The 18,283-nt window shown below is 48.7% G+C and overlaps 1 protein-coding gene across 3 annotated transcripts in view; it reads right to left on the reverse strand.

Moving 5' to 3' along the window:
- Positions 1-18,283, reverse strand: part of LOC125740425 (cadherin-24) — a 91,134-nt gene that overhangs the window by 58,874 nt on the left and 13,977 nt on the right. The window lies entirely within an intron of this gene.

The following is an 18,283-nucleotide window of genomic DNA, read 5'->3' on the forward strand; positions in this document are numbered from 1 at the left end:
TGTCTCACTAACCAGCTCACCTGTCATCGTCTCTCTCACTTGTTCCCATCTCTCTCACAAGCCCCCATTCCTCTTGCCGGCCTCCCTCTCTCCTGTCTGCCCCCATCCCATCACATGACCTTGTCTCTCTCGCCTGTCCCCACCTCTCTTGCCTGCATCTATCTCTCTGGCTTGTCATCATCTCTCTTATTTATCCACATCTCTCTCGCCAGCCTCCCTCTTTCACCTGCCCCATTTCTTTCTCCTGTCCCCATCTCTGTTGTCAGCCTATGTCTCTCACCTATCTATGTCTTTTTCTCATATCCTTGCCTCTCTCTTTAGTCCCCGCCTGTCTCTCTCTCCTGTCCGTGCCTCCCTCCTTAGTCCCTATCTCTTTCGCCTGTTCCTTGCCTCTCTCTTGCCAGCCCGTCTCTCTCTCCTGTCCGTGCCTCTCTCTTCAGTCCCTATCTCTCTCGCCTGTTTCTTCCCTGTAGTCTCAACCTCCTTCTTTTTTTCTCATATCTATTCTCTCCTCTTCAAGCACTTGTACTGGCAATATTGTTGTATTTTTAAAATGGGTCCTCAACTGTCCTCCACTCCTTCTGCTCTACCACTTAGCTAAAGGGACTGGATGGGGGGGGGGGGGGGGGTAAACGGCTTTGCTCCCCCTGTTACCTTGACCCCCTCCTGTGCAACACTCTTTGAACAACAATTTGGCAATCAATTTGGACACTCTCCCAACACAAGATGGGTAATCAGTTGAGGGGATGTTAGGGAACCCAACTAAACCCACGGCTGTTGAGTCTCAGTTGACCAAAAACCTACATGGCAGGAGTTCTTCTGTTGTGCCACAGTTTGATTCGCATTGATGTTACACAAATTCAAATGTGCTGAAAACATTTCAACCTTCTACACTGTCATTCGGCTGTTTGCCCCCCCAGAGGAGATTCTAGGATATTTTTTGAGGGGGGGCATAGGAAGGGAAATAATTTAAACAGGGAGGCCTTATGATTAGCCAATGACACTTTTTTATTCAATTAGTGACAGGGGAGGGGGCACTATGAGGGCCAATCAGGTTTTAGTTGGGGTCAGTGCCCCTGTGGCCCCGCCCCTCTATATATCCCTGACCCCCATGAAATGAAACAGTTACTTCTGTACTGTTCTGTTTGTCTTGCTGGTGTTTAGGATACATTTCTTGTACCTGACAGCAAGCTCTTCAGTGTCCAGACACTCTCAGAAATTACCAAGGTAATTTCCTCCAAGTAGAATCTTAAGAACGTGAGTCAACGAGAAGAGAATAACACCCACGAGTATAATGGTGAGCGTGGGTGTAGGCAAAGTGATGTGGAAGAGAGCAGCCTTTAGGGTGGATGCTGAGGATCTGTGTCCAATCAACTGCCATTCCAACTGAAGGAATGAGCATCTCCATGACGGAAACCAAACATTTTCACGTTTTGTCTGCAGTGAGTTGACAGATGCTGAAAGTTTCTTACTGAACTGATTAATTGGAGGCATAAATATCTTAATTAATTTTTGTCTTCCTGGCTGGGACCCAAACGATTTGGTTCGTTAGCATTTGAGGCCGATCTCCGCCATCGATCTAAGAGCCCAAAGCGTTGAGGGCTGTCACCCAACCTAACGAGACTGAAAATTTTAATTACGCTCACTCATCCCTCACTTCTCTACTTTTCCATTCTTCCTTCCTTGCGGACGTGCTATTTCCCACTACCGTACGAAACTTTCTTTTTACTTCTTTGCATTCTGTCTTCACCCTCTCAAAAGCGTAAACGATGCCTTCGGAGTGAAGGGCAAATCAGCAAAAATCAACGCAGGGGGAGGGAATTGTTTTAAGGACCGCGGGAGGGAGTGGAAGAGCAGGAAGTTGGCGCAGGCAGCCAGAATCTCCCGCAGTGCTCGACTCCATAAAAAAATAAAACTGAATGCCGTCTCCCAAATCTAAGATTTCATACACAGCAATGTGGAACTAAAAATGCAAAATTGAGGCATTTGAAATTTAGTGACTGGACTGTGACTTTGGGCTTTATCAATTCCCCACCCTAAAAATAGCCTAGTTTTATAAAGGTATAAATATTTCTGAAATTTCCTGCTCTTTACACATTTGCATGTTTGTCTTCGCCACATAATCTTCACTGTCTCCTCCATCATCTCACGCGTTTAACTGATGCGAGGCGAAGATCTGGTTGGAGACCGAGCAGCTACTGGAATCCCGCCAGCGAATCCCCTGGTTTTGGATAATGAGCAAAGTGGCTTGTGATACATTGTGGGTTTTTATAACACAGCGGCATCTAAATTTAGTAAATAAGTCTTACTGTTCCAGCCTTATAGTTTAAAAAAAAAAAAAAACTTTATTTTCTAGGAAATCTACAGCATATTTATAATACTTATTGCTGGGATGGGATTTTAGAGATTGATATTACGATATCTAGGGGAAAAAAAAAAATCACATATGATTTCGGTAACCTAAATATGTATTAATTGCAGTTAACTAATCTTCGCAGCTTGTGCCTGTACATAGCAAACAGAAACAGAAGATGCTTTACAATCGGCAGCCTTTTCTCGGATTTGTAGCCTCCGTGGGGACCTGAGGCCGGCGGCTAACTAGAAGACCAAATTTTCCACTTTTCACGATGGCAGCATAAAACCAGCAAGCCGTACCAGGGCCTTCTTTTTGGAACATGTCCATTTAAACGTTGAGTGGCAATTCTCAGCACATTATTAGCATAATGCTAATAGCCCCTTACATGTTCAAGCATTTAATAATTAGTTAAACGTATACCCGCGACAAGTCGTGCGGTAATTTAGCGCTGCGCTATTCCATGCTACCGTCTCGAGGGAAAGGCATTACTGTGTTACGATACAAGGTGGTCTGATCTCTGTCCTCGCAAGCGCACGCACACTTCTCTCCTGCTCGCTCGCACCTTGTGCTCGAGCACTCCGGAAAACACCCCTTCATTTGCATACACAAGCTAACCTCCCCAACCTCCACTCTGCAGCTAACCTCCGAAGCCGGCGGGTCCTCATCTGATCAAAGACTGCCTGCGATCAGACACAGGGGTGTTTATGCAAAGGCCCAAGTGCATTGACGTCGGAATGAAACAGCCAGAGGTAACTCTTGCCATTTTCTTCCCCTGTCTATGTTTCAAGGGCATTCGAGCAGCGGGTGAAACCTGCCCAACAAGATGCTAATACCTCATAATAAAACCGTACATGAACCGCGGAGGCCAGCCCTGACGTTTGCTAACATTTCAAAGGATTTTAGCCGAGACATTTAGACACAAACTTTGTGGTAATAGCTGAAAGAGAACCTTTCTGTTGACTTTTCCTCAGTTATATGATATTTATTGCTTATACTTAAACATCCCAAACAGCCCTAACCTTCCCAAGATCATGCCCCTCCCACCTCTGTGAGCACACGCTGGGCTGACCTCTCCCATCACCCAAACCACGCAGGGTAACTTCTTTAGAGTCGGGCCTAAATCGAGTTACCTGGCTGCTCATCTCGTAAAGCTATCAAGCTCGGGCGAACAGGCGATTTGGAACAGCCGATTTGGAACAGCCAATCAAATTAAGAGGGACGTCTTTGGGATTCGCGGGGAAAAATATGGCCGCCTCAGCAGAAACCGGCGCCCTCCTCAGGGGCTGCCGATAACGAGAAAAAGTTCCGCGGGGTAATTACCCGCATGTCTCGTCTCACCAGGTCGGCCGATGAACTTTGGCGGAGGGACTGTTCTGCATTTATTTAGCCGTCTGTCAGACACAGCATAGCAGTGCTGTGTTTTCCGGCGGACTGAGATCCATCTGATGAGATATTATTTCCTTAATTGCACTGTAAGTATCACTTCCTGGACATTTCATGCGGGCGGCTTCTTAGCATTCAGGTTGCTGCTAGTCTTGTGTGAAGCAGCACAACGTACTTGTGTTATCCTGACGCATCATCAGTATCGATGTTGTCGTAACTAATTCGCCCTTTTCACAGGCAGACTTATAGGGCTGCTGGACACTGCTCATTTTTTCATGACCTCCCCCTTCAGCAAAGCACGCCGCCCCCCCCCAGCCCATTTCATTTATTAACAGCTGCTTCTATCCAAAGTGACTTGGATAGGGACAGAACAGGGCCCGCCAACCCATAGAGCACTCAGCTAACATGACTCAGCTAACCTTGGGATTTGAACCCATGACCTTCCGATCACAGACACGGCATCCAAACCTGCTGAGCCACACCGTTCCCCCGCAACACCTGCAGGAGTGTAGCTAGTGCCTCAAGCGCAACTGAATTTCAAACGGGGCATTAAGGGAGACGTGCTCTGCTCAAGGGCAGAGGAGGAGTGTCAGATCCAGAGTGCGGGTGCTTAAAATCCTGCAGCGATGTTAGCTCTGAGAGGGCGGGAGTCCTGATCCACATTCCTCACAAGCAGGGCCACTTACACCTCCCCTAGGCGACCTCACCCAATCCGTCAGCTTGTTCTATTCCACCTCGACCCTTCTGCTAATAAAGGGTATGATGATTGGTTAATTGCCTTTACACACAGATAATTACTTGAATCAGGCTTAATTCGAACATGTGAAATATAATCTATTCCCTGTTTTAGACGATGCCTCTCTACTTTACTGGTTATAGGTTCTTACTTCTTTACTGGCCACCAGTTCTCTGCTCTAATCACTGTACTAGTTCCCTATTGCACAGTGGACACAGGTGCTTGGTTACACCTGTTTGACTGAGCAGGGATCCTTTATACCAGACGTAGGTAATTCCAGGCTCTGTGGACTGGAGGGAATACTGGTTTCCATCCCCCAGAGCTCTTAATTAGAGTTCATTAGCTGTTGGCTGAATAAATTTGCACAATTTATCTGCACGCGAGTTAGCACGGTTTTAAAAAGATCTTTATTAATCTTTATACTGTTAGACACACTCCTCAACCATAAATACTAATAAAAATATACAGCTTTTGTTAAGACCATTTTAATCTGATTTAAACGTGACAATTAATTTAGCTGACAGCTCAATCAAGGCTGATTTATTTCAGTGCTCATCAGGAACAAAACGTAGCACAGCCTGTGGCCCACAAGGGCAACAACTAAGCATGTCTGCTCTACACACTAGTTCTCTGTTCCATTAGTCACTGGTTCTCTGTTTTACTGGTCTGAGATCCTCCGTTTCACTGGCCACGGGGTGCCTGTTCCATTGGTCACTGGTTCTGTTTTACTGGCCTGAGATCCTCCTTTTCACTGGCCACGGGGTGCCTGTTCCATTGGTCACTGGTTCTCTGTTTTACTGGCCTGAGATCCTCCTTTTCACTGGCCACGGGGTGCCTGTTCCATTGGTCACTGGTTATCTGTTTTACTGGTCTGAGATCCTCCTTTTCACTGGCCACGGGGTGCCTGTTCCATTGGTCACTGGTTCTGTTTTACTGGCCTGAGATCCTCCTTTTCACTGGCCACGGGGTGCCTGTTCCATTGGTCACTGGTTCTCTGTTTTACTGGCCTGAGATCCTCCTTTTCACTGGCCACGGGGTGCCCATCCCATTGGTCACTGGTTCTCTGTTTTACATATCTGAGATCCTCAGTTTCACTGGTCATGGAGTGTCTGTTCTATTAGTCACTGGTTCACTGTTCTTTTAGGCTCAGCTCCTCCATTTCCTCAGTCACCTGGTCTCTGATCCCCTGATCTAAGGACTTTCCTTTCCATTTGTCACTAGCTCTCTGTTCTCCTGGTCTTAGACCCTGTTCATATCTGGTATTAACATGCATCCCGGGAGATCCGATCACAAATGCGTCCATTCACACCCGGCCTTAACATGTCTCCGAATGCATCTCCATCGACTGCTTGTAACCGGATGCATTGTTGTTTACAATGCAGTTTACTACACAGTGGGCCACTGCACTGACAGAGGTTCTGACATAAATCATATGTGAAATACCGCTTGTGCATTTAATGCGAGTGTACGTTCTTCCGCTCACACGGGGACGTCGGCTGAATAGGCGGTCCTTCAATGCGTCCCCCTCCAAATGTGATTTGAGCGATCGGATCCGGTTTGGGTGCATTCACACCTGTATTTAGCGCTGTGATCGGATCACCCAAGACACATGTTAATGCCAGATGTGAACTGGGCCTTAGATCCTCTGTTTCACTGGTCACAGGGTCTCTGATCCCCATATCGAAGGTCTTTTGTTGATCTGACACACTGCTGTGGGACAGTATGTAATAAATCATGATTGGCATCCCCAGGCCCAGTGAGGCATCGGTGAGCAGACAGGTGCCGGTGTTGGGCATCAGCAGGGCAATTCCCACTGCTCCGATGGGAAGCACAGGAAAAATACCACATGGCAAGGAAGAACAGGCCCTCGTACTGATGCACGGCGCCACCCAGGGGCCACTGGGGGCAGTTGACCAATGGGAGAGGCTTGTAGGGGGTGCTTGTCTTAACACGCAGAGCATGTGCGTCCCCTGTGTGCCGGGGCTCTTACAGTAATCACCCATAAAGCGTAGAACACAAGGCGCTTTTAACGTCTCACATCCCCCCTGTTAATTCAAAGGCGCGTGGTTATTAGGAAGAAAGCGTGGTGGAATCGAGGCCACAGGCTCGGGGAAGGGGAGGGAATCAACAGTCTCCAAACAGAGCGCAGCGCTGCCACACGCGCGGAAAACGCCGCAGATGAAAGTGCAAGTGTGAGAACCGCTCTTTTTTGGGCTGCCTCTCTCCCTCTATCTCCAGGGCCTTTTGCTGCTCTCCTTCTCTCATTCGGCCCGTTCATTCTTTGGCTCCCTCCCCCTCTCTCTCTCTCTCTCTCTCTGTCTGCCTCCCAGGGCATTAGGTATTCGGATATGTCTCTCTCTCTCCCTCATGCAGGGAAACTTATCACTCCATCTTTCGCTTCCCTGCTATATCTCTCTAATCTCCCTTTATCTTCCAGCGCTGAGTGAAGTGAGAATTATTTCTTGCACTCCTTCATCAATCTCTCCCTGTACTAACCCCCCTACCCCTCACATTCTCATTTCAACCCCCCCCCCCCACGCCCCCCCGTGCAGCACTGATGAGTGTGCAGTCAGTCAGAATCAACCCTTGAGGCTGACAGCGCCCCCCCCCCCCCCTCCACACCCGCCCTAGACCCACCCCCACCCCCATGGATCTACAGGGTAACCTTATCGTGTCAAAGTGGAGAAGTGATGGCAGAGGTGGAGTGAGACCAACAGGGGGCGCCATGCTGGGCCTGCCCACCGGCTACATTAACACCGTGTTCAGGAAGCGACAGAAGCGATTACTGGGTGCGCACACACACTCACACACACACACGCACACACAAACACATGTGCGATGGAGACCGGCAGCGTACCGCCGATGCGCCAAGCGAAGGCGCGCAGGAGGGGAGGAGGGCGGGACATTAAGATAAAAGAAAGAAAATGACATTAATTCATGGAGAGGGATTGAGAGACAGAGACAGAGATTACAGGAGGGGGATAAACAGATAAGGATGAGTGTGTGTGCAGGGGGGGGAGCGAGAGTTAAGAAAATGGACAGATGAGTAGAGAGATTGGGAGGAGATAAGGAGGTAATCCTATTCTCAGAGAGAGAGGCAGATAGAGGAAAAAGGGCGTGTTGGTTTGTTGTTGGATTTGCAGCTTAGATGCCCATGGCAGCATGGCCTGGTTCAGGCAAGATACGAGGCCCTAGCAGGTCCTCCTCCTGCCGGCTAAGCTAATGTATTCCGCACGTATGCTGTGACACGCAGCGCCGCCATCCATTTTTAAAGCTAATGCTAACTCGCTGTCACAGCGGCGGGCTACTGCCAGGCTCACGGCGCAATAAATAAGACGGACCGGGAGTGCGGAACAACAACGAAAAAAAAAGTAGTGCGACTTACAACCGCTAACATATCATCCACCCATCCGCCTTCCAACCACCTGTCAGGGACGGGGTCGTGGCGGGGGGGGGGGGGGGGGGGGCGGAGAAACACCCCAGATGGGACGCCAGCCAATCACAGAGGGCAGGCGCACATATACAGTCGCGATGGGCAATTCGGAATTACCAGAAGACTGTTGTTTCAGACAGTCCAGACCAGATTGTTTCTGGATTCGGGAAGGAAAGCAGGAGGGGGCTCAACACAAGGAGAACATGCAAACTCCATAAGCGCCCAGAAGGGGACGCTAATCAAAGCCACAGCCTCGGGGTGAGGCCACAGCGTGACAGTTACTGTGTTGCCCCGGCACTAATATATGGAAAATTAAAATATGGCCTGTATTGATGTGGGAATGTATATAGACATATAAAATATATAAAATGGAAATATAAAATGAATTTGTCCACAAACCTACCGTAAATATGCAATTTCTCTCCATAAAAATTAATACCCCCAGTGCATTACTGAATTAACACACCAGAGAAGCATGCTTAGACAAATACAGCAAGACTTGCAAGCATAATGACAAAAATAAAAAAATACTCTGTGTTCATGCACAAGATCTAAACGGAGTCATATAAAACGGCCATGATGAGGACCAGCGAGGGAGAGAGAGAAAGAGAGAGCGAGCGATAGGGAGCGAACGGGAATAGTGGCGTATCCAGTCTAACACATACAAACCCCCCCCCTACATTAATTCAATCTTCTGCTTTGAGCTTAAAGGCCGTTTTTTAAACCTTGATCATGTTTTGGAAAAAAAAAACATTTCTAAGAAACACTGTAATCCGTCTGCCTGCATTTGAACCTGAACACCCTGCGAGACAAAAGACATGGGAGGGGGGGTTGCAGTGGGGTAGGATGGGGCGGGGGGGAGAATTACACAGGATTGCATCTCGTTTTAAACCCTCCCCGTCCGTCGCATTAGTCCTAACAAATTCCTCTTTAATTAAAAATCTAAATCCTCCACACTTTAAAGCCCCCTGTTTTAATAATTAACAGACTGTGATCTTCCCTCTCTCCCACCCTCCCCTAAACAATTAAAACTTCAACCATTTCAAATCAAAACCTATAAATTAAATGCACAAATGAACAATTATGTCAAACAGGGGCTGGAGCCTGCCACTCTGTTAGCTAACAGGTATTTACGCCACTCTGTTAGCTAACAGGTATTTACGCTACTCTGTTAGCTAACAGGTATTTACGCCACTCTGTTAGCTAACAGGTATTTACGCCACTCTGTTAGCTAACAGGTATTTACGCCACTCTGTTAGCTAACAGGTATTTACGCCACTCTGTTAGCTAACAGGTATTTACGCCACTCTGTTAGCTAACAGGTATTTACGCCACTCTGTTAGCTAACAGGTATTTACGCCACTCTGTTAGCTAACAGGTATTTACGCCACTCTGTTAGCTAACAGGTATTTATCCGATCCAAACTGGAAGTGTTTGCCATCGGGACACTCTCTGTCTGGTCGTTTTATTATTTCCGAATAGGAATGAGGCAAACGCTTTGGGTTTTGAGAAAATGGAAATGGAGTCTTATAAATGCTTTATGTCCTTTCTTCCTTGAATCCCCCCCCCCCCCCCCAACCTCCCCAGTTTTGGCGCAATGTTACACTGCATCCCAATAAATGCAGATGGGACTGCGGAGATGGATTCTGGAGCCTGATCAGAAACATGGGTGATTGACAGTTTTGGCTGCCTATCCTGAGGAGCTGCAGCTGGATGACTGACAGGGTCGATGGCCTATCCTGAGATATCACTGTTGGATGATTGACAGGTTCAACGGCCTATCCCGAGCTGTCGCCGTTGCATCATTGACAGGGTCGGCAGCCTATCCCGAGGTGCCACCGTTAAATGATTGATAGGGTCGATGGCCTATCCAGAGGATCCACAGGGCCGCTGGGAAGCACCCGGTCCTAAGGCCATTAACTCCGTTTTGCCTTGGAGACTAACTGAAATGGCCACCAACGGCAGAAGGTACCAGACTGCCCCAACTCCCCTAACTCCCCCAGCCTCCTGCCCCGATACCATCCCCAAAAATGCTCTTAGCACGAGAATCAGCATGTCAAAACGCGGCAGGAAGACGGAGGCAGCGTCCTGCGTGACACCTGCACCTGAAGTCCAGTGAAAACCCTCCCTGGGTCACTCGCTGTCTCGTGGTCCTGGGGGGACGTGCCGCTGTATACCTGTATATGGACAGTATGATAATCAAGTCCTCCTGACCCGACTTGAGCACCACGTGACGGGTGAGGCGTGAATGACAGCTCTGTTCATCCCAGCCTGAGAAACAGCCCCACACCGTCTCCCTCCCCAGCATTATTCCAGCCCAAGGACCCCAGCAGCAGGAGCGATAATACATTAGCCTCTGCAGCACTTAAACAACACACATTAAAACTAGCTCATCCATATTCATCCCCTGCCTCTCCAGGGCCCTGCTTTCGAAATGTATTTGTCTGTAGCTCTCGTTTCTCTTTTCTGCACATCCCTCTCTCCCCCAGCCTCCTTAATACCACAGGATTTTCTCGTTCCTAAAAGGCCTTTTTGCTTTTTTCCCCTCTTCTCCTCCTTCTCTCTCCTCTTCCTCCTCTCCCCTGCTCCGATTTCTGGGACCGCCTCCGCAGGAACGCACAGCGGCAGGGGGAAGCGTGTGCACCCCCGCTCCCCCCCCCACCACCTCAAGGGTCCGAGGCAATGTACCGCCTGCTCCCTGCTGGGGGAGAATTTAAATCGTGCTGCTTGGACGTTTAGTGACATCTCAGTGAACTGCACAACCTGTGCACCGCACGGGAAATTGCACATTCAGGGATTTTATAAACATGTCACCGCCTAGCAAATACCTTCACCCAAAGTGACATCATAATTTTATCCACTGCAAGTTTTATCAGTTTTACTCTAAGTTTACTCATAGATGAGATGGGTCAGACACCTTAGTCAAAGTCACTGCAGTAAGAGAATTCCTGTGGCTGGAACCAGTCACGGATGTTTTTAATCACCATCCTTGCCGAATCACCCGCCCACTTATCCATCCATCCATCCATCCATCCATCATCCAGCCCGTTTCATCCTCCTGTTGTCTGAATTGCAGTCAGTCCGTATGAGTCATATAACTGATGTTGTATTGAAGGTTTGGTAGCTACAGAACAGTAACCTTTCCAAAACCAATAAAGTGTGAATCAGTTCACAGCATGGAGCACAGAACCGGGGAGCGGGGGGGTAACTTATGGAGTAACATAAAAAAATGTTGTGATGAACAATTACTTACAAATATTTTAATGCAAGCTAATAAAAGAGTAAAAATAACACTATTACTGGTCATACATCAGTAACATAGGTCTGCTTCAGTGAATATGCCCCCCTCCCACTCCTGCTTTGAAATATAGTCTCCCCCCCTCCATTCAGATGCGTTCCATGGTCCATAGTTTATGGCACAGAGAGCTGACGGTCTGGTTGAGGACAGCCGGTGCTGCACTGGGCTTTGGTGCTGATGCTTATATTTCCACTTGTTCTGAAGGTGTTCTGCCACCTAGGGAATCCCGTCCGCATCACTAAGTCGATACGGACGTCTACGGAAAGCCATTGCTCAGGTTCACCTTCAAGGACAAACCGCTTCACTGTAACTAATGGCATTTCCCTACACATTGCTAAATGACCCAACAGCTATTACCAAAAAAAAAAATAAAAAATCCAGCAATCTGCCAGACCGGATGGATCCGACTCATGTCGTCTCCTCTGCCTCCCCAGTGCGAGACTGTAGGACTCACGGCCACGAGCCAACCACCTGCTGGAAAAAAACGCACTGCCTGAGGCAGGACGGGGGGGGGGGGGGTTAGGGGGGGCGTGGCCAGTCCAGTAGCTGAATGTCGCAGTCAGCTGACGCACGAGGACACAGAGGAGATGAAGAGAGGCTGGAAAGGCCCAAAAACAGACGATTACAATTACAACTCCGATATAATGAGGAATGTGTCCTGTCCAGGAAGCTGCCGCCTTGTGTACAAGCAGTTAGAGGGTGCATGGATATGAGAACTACCATTACATAAGTGGCAAGACGACAATAAATACAATTAAAAGATTAAAGCGCTATCATTTACGATGCTGTCGTTTCACTTCTCAGCCGGCCACGCGAAGCAGCTCCTCTCCTGCCTCATAATTATGCGCCTGTCATTTTTCGGAAAGCAAAGGAGAAAGTCTCCATTTTTAATGGTAATTATACAGATGATCTTCAGCTGCTTGCTTTGATTTTTTTTAATAGCTATATTTTTTTAATCACCATTCTTGGGTGAATATTCCAGAAGGAAAACCACTATTTCTGGGGGTCCAATAGTGGCAGGGATCTGTCTAAGTGCCACCTGATGACGGCCCGGTCTCAGTTCTGGCCCGACGACGGCCCGGTCTCAGTTCAGGCCCGACGACGGCCCGGTCTCAGTTCAGGCCCGACGACGGCCCGGTCTCAGTTCTGGCCCGACGACGGCCCGGTCTCAGTTCAGGCCCGACGACGGCCCGGTCTCAGTTCTGTCCGGGCCTAGCGGTGGTCAATGTTGTGGACCTGATTTCAAATCTGTATTTTATATAGATTTTTCTGGGAGAAAGTTATTCATATACATACTTACAGGATTAATAAAACACTCTGCAATGGTCTAACCCTAATCCTGATCCTGCCCAAGGTGTCTCCTGCCTATCCCTATCCCCAACCCTTACTGGGGGGGGCTCCCGACCGACTATGACTCCATATTGGACAACAACACACATGGACTATTACCGAAAGCCACTGCACTCGTGACATGCATGGGTAAGTTTGATATGCCTCTTTATACAAGTTAATAAGTCTCATGTAAATCACCATGAAGAATCTTTGCTGGATTCTCTTCCGGATTCTGCTCAAAACAACAGATCTGCATCTGGATTAAGTACCAAATTAATATTCTTCATACATCATCACTGAGTTGTTGTCAGCTGGACCTTATCATCGTCCCATCTTCAACCTGATCCTCGAACCCGGTTCTAGCAGAACAACCCAGATATATCCAGATGTCAGCAGGGTCCCGGTGCCGTGATACACCCGTCACCTGTGGTCTCGAGCTGCTGACGGTCGTCGCACATTTGCCCACCTTTTTTATTCAAGATTCCGGAAGCACACTGATTCCGTCACGGCACATCCTTCTGCCTGCTCAGAGGAGACCGGAAAACAAAGGGCTTGGAGCCAATTAGGTCAAAAGACGATTCCTCAGGCGATAAATCACAGGGATGTTCCTTTGATGACTTTCCAGCCACCACTAGGCAAACGGGATTTTTAATTAGGGTCTCGGAAGTGTGGGAGATCGTGCCGCAACCAGAAGGAAAAGCGGCCCGACACCTACCGGGACCGTCGTCTGTTTCGCCAGGTCCGAAGGTGGACCTCTTCAGAACGACTGTTCGTACTGATCCACCTGTAGCTCCAAGTACCCAGTTTGTCTCCATTACAGCAAATTGGCTCCAGATGTCCCCGATACAGGGTGACATTAAACACTCCTCACAGATCTGAGGGGCCCATATTTCCTCTTTTGCGACTGAAACCTTTACAGATGTGAGTTTAGTCTGACTTGGGAATGCAGCTCTAAATGGGCTTCAGTTCATGCCGATTGATGATTCTGGTATTTCTCTTATTCTACCACAAGTGCATTTGTCAAAGTCCAAATATATTGTCTAAGCATGCTTCCGGAAGTCTCCATTTTCCCTTAACGGTTATTGTATTTCCTGAGCTTGGATTATTCACCGTGTCTCCCTCCCAAAAAAAATCGTTTTAATTGATGGGATTTTTTTTTTCAATTTCCGTCAAAAGTTCTTCCCTTTATCCGTGACCCATTGTAACTTGGCCTGACGTCGATTCATTAATCACATCGTTTGTGTCGTGTTCCTCCAGATGTCTCCCATTAATCTACTGCAGCTTAAATGTGCCTCTGATCTCTCACCCGGCCCGTGCGGATCAGTGAGCCGGGGGGCGGGGCATCCCTGCTAACATCCTTTTAAATTTGCCACTAATAAGACAGCAGTCAATATCTCTCTCTCTTTTCCTGCCCTCTTGTCCTCGGTCTCCCCTCCACCGCCGGGGGACACTTTGAGGAGACCAAGGTGAATGTCCAAAATATGAAGCTGAGTGAAGAGAAGAGGCAGGAGGAAAAGCCTGAGAACATTGTGTAGGACATGGGACTTTTCCCTCTCAACCCCCAGAAAGACTTCGTAGCATTTCAAACTCGGGACGAGCAGTGATCCGAGGACGATATAATTTATCGGGAATTACAAACTGAAAGCTTGAATTTCAAGGAATCTCTCCTGAATCACCGTCACTCCCCCCCCCACCATCTCTCCCCCCGCCCCCCCCATCTCTCCATACACTCATCGAGCAGGTTTATATGTCAAGGGTTTGGGCTGATATCAGTCCCTAAACAATGGCCTTAGGCTGCACTGTAGTGGGAGATTGTTACCCTCTGAAGTGAGTCGATAAGGGGCTCTTCCACGCACGCTGCGTGCCTGTAATATTTGCAGGAGCTGTGCTGTGGAGTATGCTATAGTCCAGTTCACCCAGGACTGCTAAATCCAGTCATATTAAATAAAGTAATAGAGTATAGCTGTCTGAAATTCCTGATATTCAATGAGCAATTTTCTTTAATGCATCTTATTCAGACGAGTGGCACTGTGAAAAATAATTGCTTTTCTGGCATCGGCAATTATCCCAGGGGTGGGAGGCTGGGATCTGATTGGAGCTTCGGGAACAAAAGGAGAGAGAATTGGAGGAAAGGGGTGAATAATGAAATCTGAAAGAATATACCCCGTTTAATTTAAATTCAAATGAATGGGAATGTTGCTAGTTTCTTTCCCTCCCCAGCTCTGTTTGGGGAAACACCACATAAGTAACTTTCGCATGCAGATTGAAATTCCCCAGAGAGGTGGAGAGAAGCCGACTGTCGGCGGAATAATAATCCGTCTCGAGCGGGGAATCAGGCGGGCCAGCAGTACAATCAAAAGAGAAATTACGAGGGGGGGGTTCGCATAAAATGAGGGATGGGAAAACGCGGCAAAACATGGCGATAAATCGCCCGGCGGTGGGTCTGGTTAAGACGTGACGGCAGGCGGAGGTTAATGGAGACGGGACTGGAGCGCCGAACGTTAGCCGTTCATCACGGTGGGCTGCGGTGACGCCCGCTCCTTGTTATTATTTGTTTGCCGTGAAATAAGCCGCCACGACAGGCATCGTGCGGCGGGGAGCACGCCGGCCCGCGTCGGGGTCCATTTTCCCGTTCTGATGCCAATTAGGAGGTAATAATCCGTGGCGTTCATGCAAAGTCATTTCTCCGAATGAAGAAATACAATCCCCCAACTACAATGGAGCGTTTATGAAAGCCTGGCACGCCAAATGGCCATTTCTGGGCATGTTTCATTTTGGGGGGGGGGGGGGAATAAAACTTAAATATTATATCGACTGATTCTAATTGACCGATTAAGAGGAAATTGAAAGTGGTTGCAGAGAGCACCTGCGGCAGAAGGGGATCTGCCCAGCCTGTGTGGTGCAGCTGGGGGGGGGGCTGGCATAGCAGCTGGACACCTGGGGAGGCTGACACATCTGGCCAGGTGTGAGACACAGCTGGAACTCACGACGCCCAAAGCCACAAGCTACTGTGACCCAGGGACCCCCCCAGTTCCCGAAACCAAAGCCTCTGACTACATACACAGCTAGCAGACAGAGCACAGTCACAACTTAAACTCATTTTGGTCCTCAATCCTTCCTCTTCTCCCCTCACTCTGGGTCAAATGCTAAACCTACTTACCCTAAATACCCCTCAAGCTTTAAAAAAAAACTGATTAAAAAAAAATATCTCAACAAATACTGCTATGAAGCAAAAAAAAATACAACACGAAAAGCCAGCCTAGACCTTGTCTGGGGATTGTAAACCTTTGTTCCTTGGGCTGCTTTTATTCCTCTTTCTAGCCGACTGTCTGGACTCCCGGACTGCAGCTCCTGCTCTGATTACCTGGGCAAACATGCACCCGGTTCATTATTTCCTTTCTCTCTCACCTTGGGGATTCCGCCGTCGTTAATGCACGTTTACATCCATTCATGGATAACACAGCCTTTGGCCTCTGCGATCTCAAACCCTTAAACGCTTAAAAAACTGAGCTGTTTATAGGACTTTTATTATTTTATTCTACCCTGCTTCTTATCGGGCTGTAAAGTGATGTTTGACATGTGGGAAGTGATGTCTGGCTTTATTTAACTCCCCTCAAATTTTTTTTAAACATCTCCTCGCTGTTGCGTGTTTGTCTGCTAGTCACAGCTGTCAGACTGGCATTGATTAGGTTTGCTGCCAAGGATTAGCAGTTAATTTGACAAGCGAGGATACCTCAGGCTGCGAGCGAACAGAGGCAAGCCGGCGGCTCCAACCAAACGACAGTAAACATTTAAAATGTCGCACCCAGAAAAAAATTATGCCTGTATTAAAAGGCAAGTTTTAAAAGTTTAGAACAATGCTTCCCAATGCAGTCTTCGGATCCCACAGTCAGTCCATGTTTTTTCTCCCTCTGAGCTCCCTGCCACAGTTCACATTTTTGCTCCCTCCCAGACAGTTCACATTTTTGCTCCCCCCAGCTGCCTGAGTGGGAGCAAAAACATGGACTAACTATGGGTCCCCGAGGACAAGATTGGGAAACACTGGTTTAGAATCCTAAAAAAAATACGGTGCACTGCAGGAAGGCTGGTGACCTTTGCTAACACAATCTCACAATGGAGCGGATTTTACCTCCTACAGAGACAGTTTCACCAGTTTGCCTGATGCAGTAACAATTTTAAATGAAAATACTGAAAACGGGAAATTCAGACAAGCTTAAAATTGATTCTGACTCGGACCGATGCAGTTCTTAGACCACCGGGGCACTTTGCAAAGACAGAATATGACATGGCATCCGCGTAGTCGGCCATCATTAACGCAGTGGGATGGGTCGCAAGTGGTAGAAGAGGAGGAGAGGGAGACGGAGGGAGGGAACATGGACTACCCAGAATCGGAGGTGGTAGCGGAACAGATTTATAGGCAAATCCCTATATAAGAGCAGACAATAACAGAATGGCTGACAATACCTCAGAGTGGGAGAGAGAGAGTGACAAAAAGAGAGGGAAGGAACGAGGGATGGGCAAGTCAGGCATTTAACAGGATGACTCTGAGGAAAAGTGACAGAGATGGAAGGCCAGAGAAAGGGGACCGTTGGGAAACTCCGACGGGAGCAGCGGAGAAGTGTGTGGTCTCCGAGCAATAGCGGAGAAAGAGATGAAACACACGGGAATGAGGGGGAATGGGAGACAGGGATGAGGGGGAAGTGCGAACAGACTGCGGGTGGGATGAGATGAAGATATGGGGGGGGGGGCAGGAGAGCTGGCAGCCGAAACAAAGAGGAACAGGGACTGAGGAGAAGTGGGGGGGGGGGGTGACAAAGACAGAGATGTTATCACGGAACGGCCCGATCTGTGTCACACGTCCCGAATTGGAAATCTCCGCTTCAATCTCCCCTCCGCTCGCCAGCGTGCCGATAACGAGACGCTCCTGATTCCATTAGGAGCGGGAGCGCTCCTTTCCAGCGCTTTCCGTGGGGACTCCGCCTGCCAGGAGACCTTATCTGGCTACATCGCGTTCCTTACCCGCAGCGCCGCCTATCAGACCGTGTATCTGCGCGGCCTGGCCTTATCCGCGGCGGCGAGCACCGGGCCGCCGTGTCCTGCTACAACAGCTGCCTCCTCCTCCTCTGCTTCCATCGCCCTCGCCTCCTCGTTGGCGTCCTTCATTTCAGGCTGCGTATCCGACAGATCGGCCACCGGGCCTGGGAGCTGAGCCCCCACATGGGGCCCCACCTTGCTACAGTGACCCCCCTCCCCCATAAGGCCCCAGCTTTAATACAACCTACTCCCACAACTACAATCCCGAGAAGCTCCTAGGACCTCATTTATTATGGCGGAAAGCGACACAGGTCAGAACATCCTGAACCAGGAGCCTCGATCCGCACGTGGGAAATTCAACAAACGTCAAAATGCACCGGCACTCCGTTCCATGCCTTATGGAATTACTAAGCCATTGATTAGACCGAACAGAGGTGATTCTAGGATATTTTTTATGTGGCCGCCCATAATTCATACAGAGGGGCCAACCTTATCATTAGCCAATGATAGTTTTGAATCAGTGAGTGACAGGCAAGGGGGCACTCCAAGGGCCAATCAGCTTTCAGCTGGGGCCAGTGTCCCTGCGGCCCCACCCCTGTGTATACCTCTGAGTCCGAAGTGAAGGATTGTGTATCGGTTGACACAATCCTTGCTCATTAACAGAAGACTGACAGCTCAGGTTCCTGGCAGGTCGTACCCTTGAGGAACTAG

This window comes from Brienomyrus brachyistius, chromosome 4 (genome assembly GCF_023856365.1).
Source record: "Brienomyrus brachyistius isolate T26 chromosome 4, BBRACH_0.4, whole genome shotgun sequence".
In the NCBI taxonomy this organism is placed as follows: Eukaryota; Metazoa; Chordata; class Actinopteri; order Osteoglossiformes; family Mormyridae; genus Brienomyrus; species Brienomyrus brachyistius.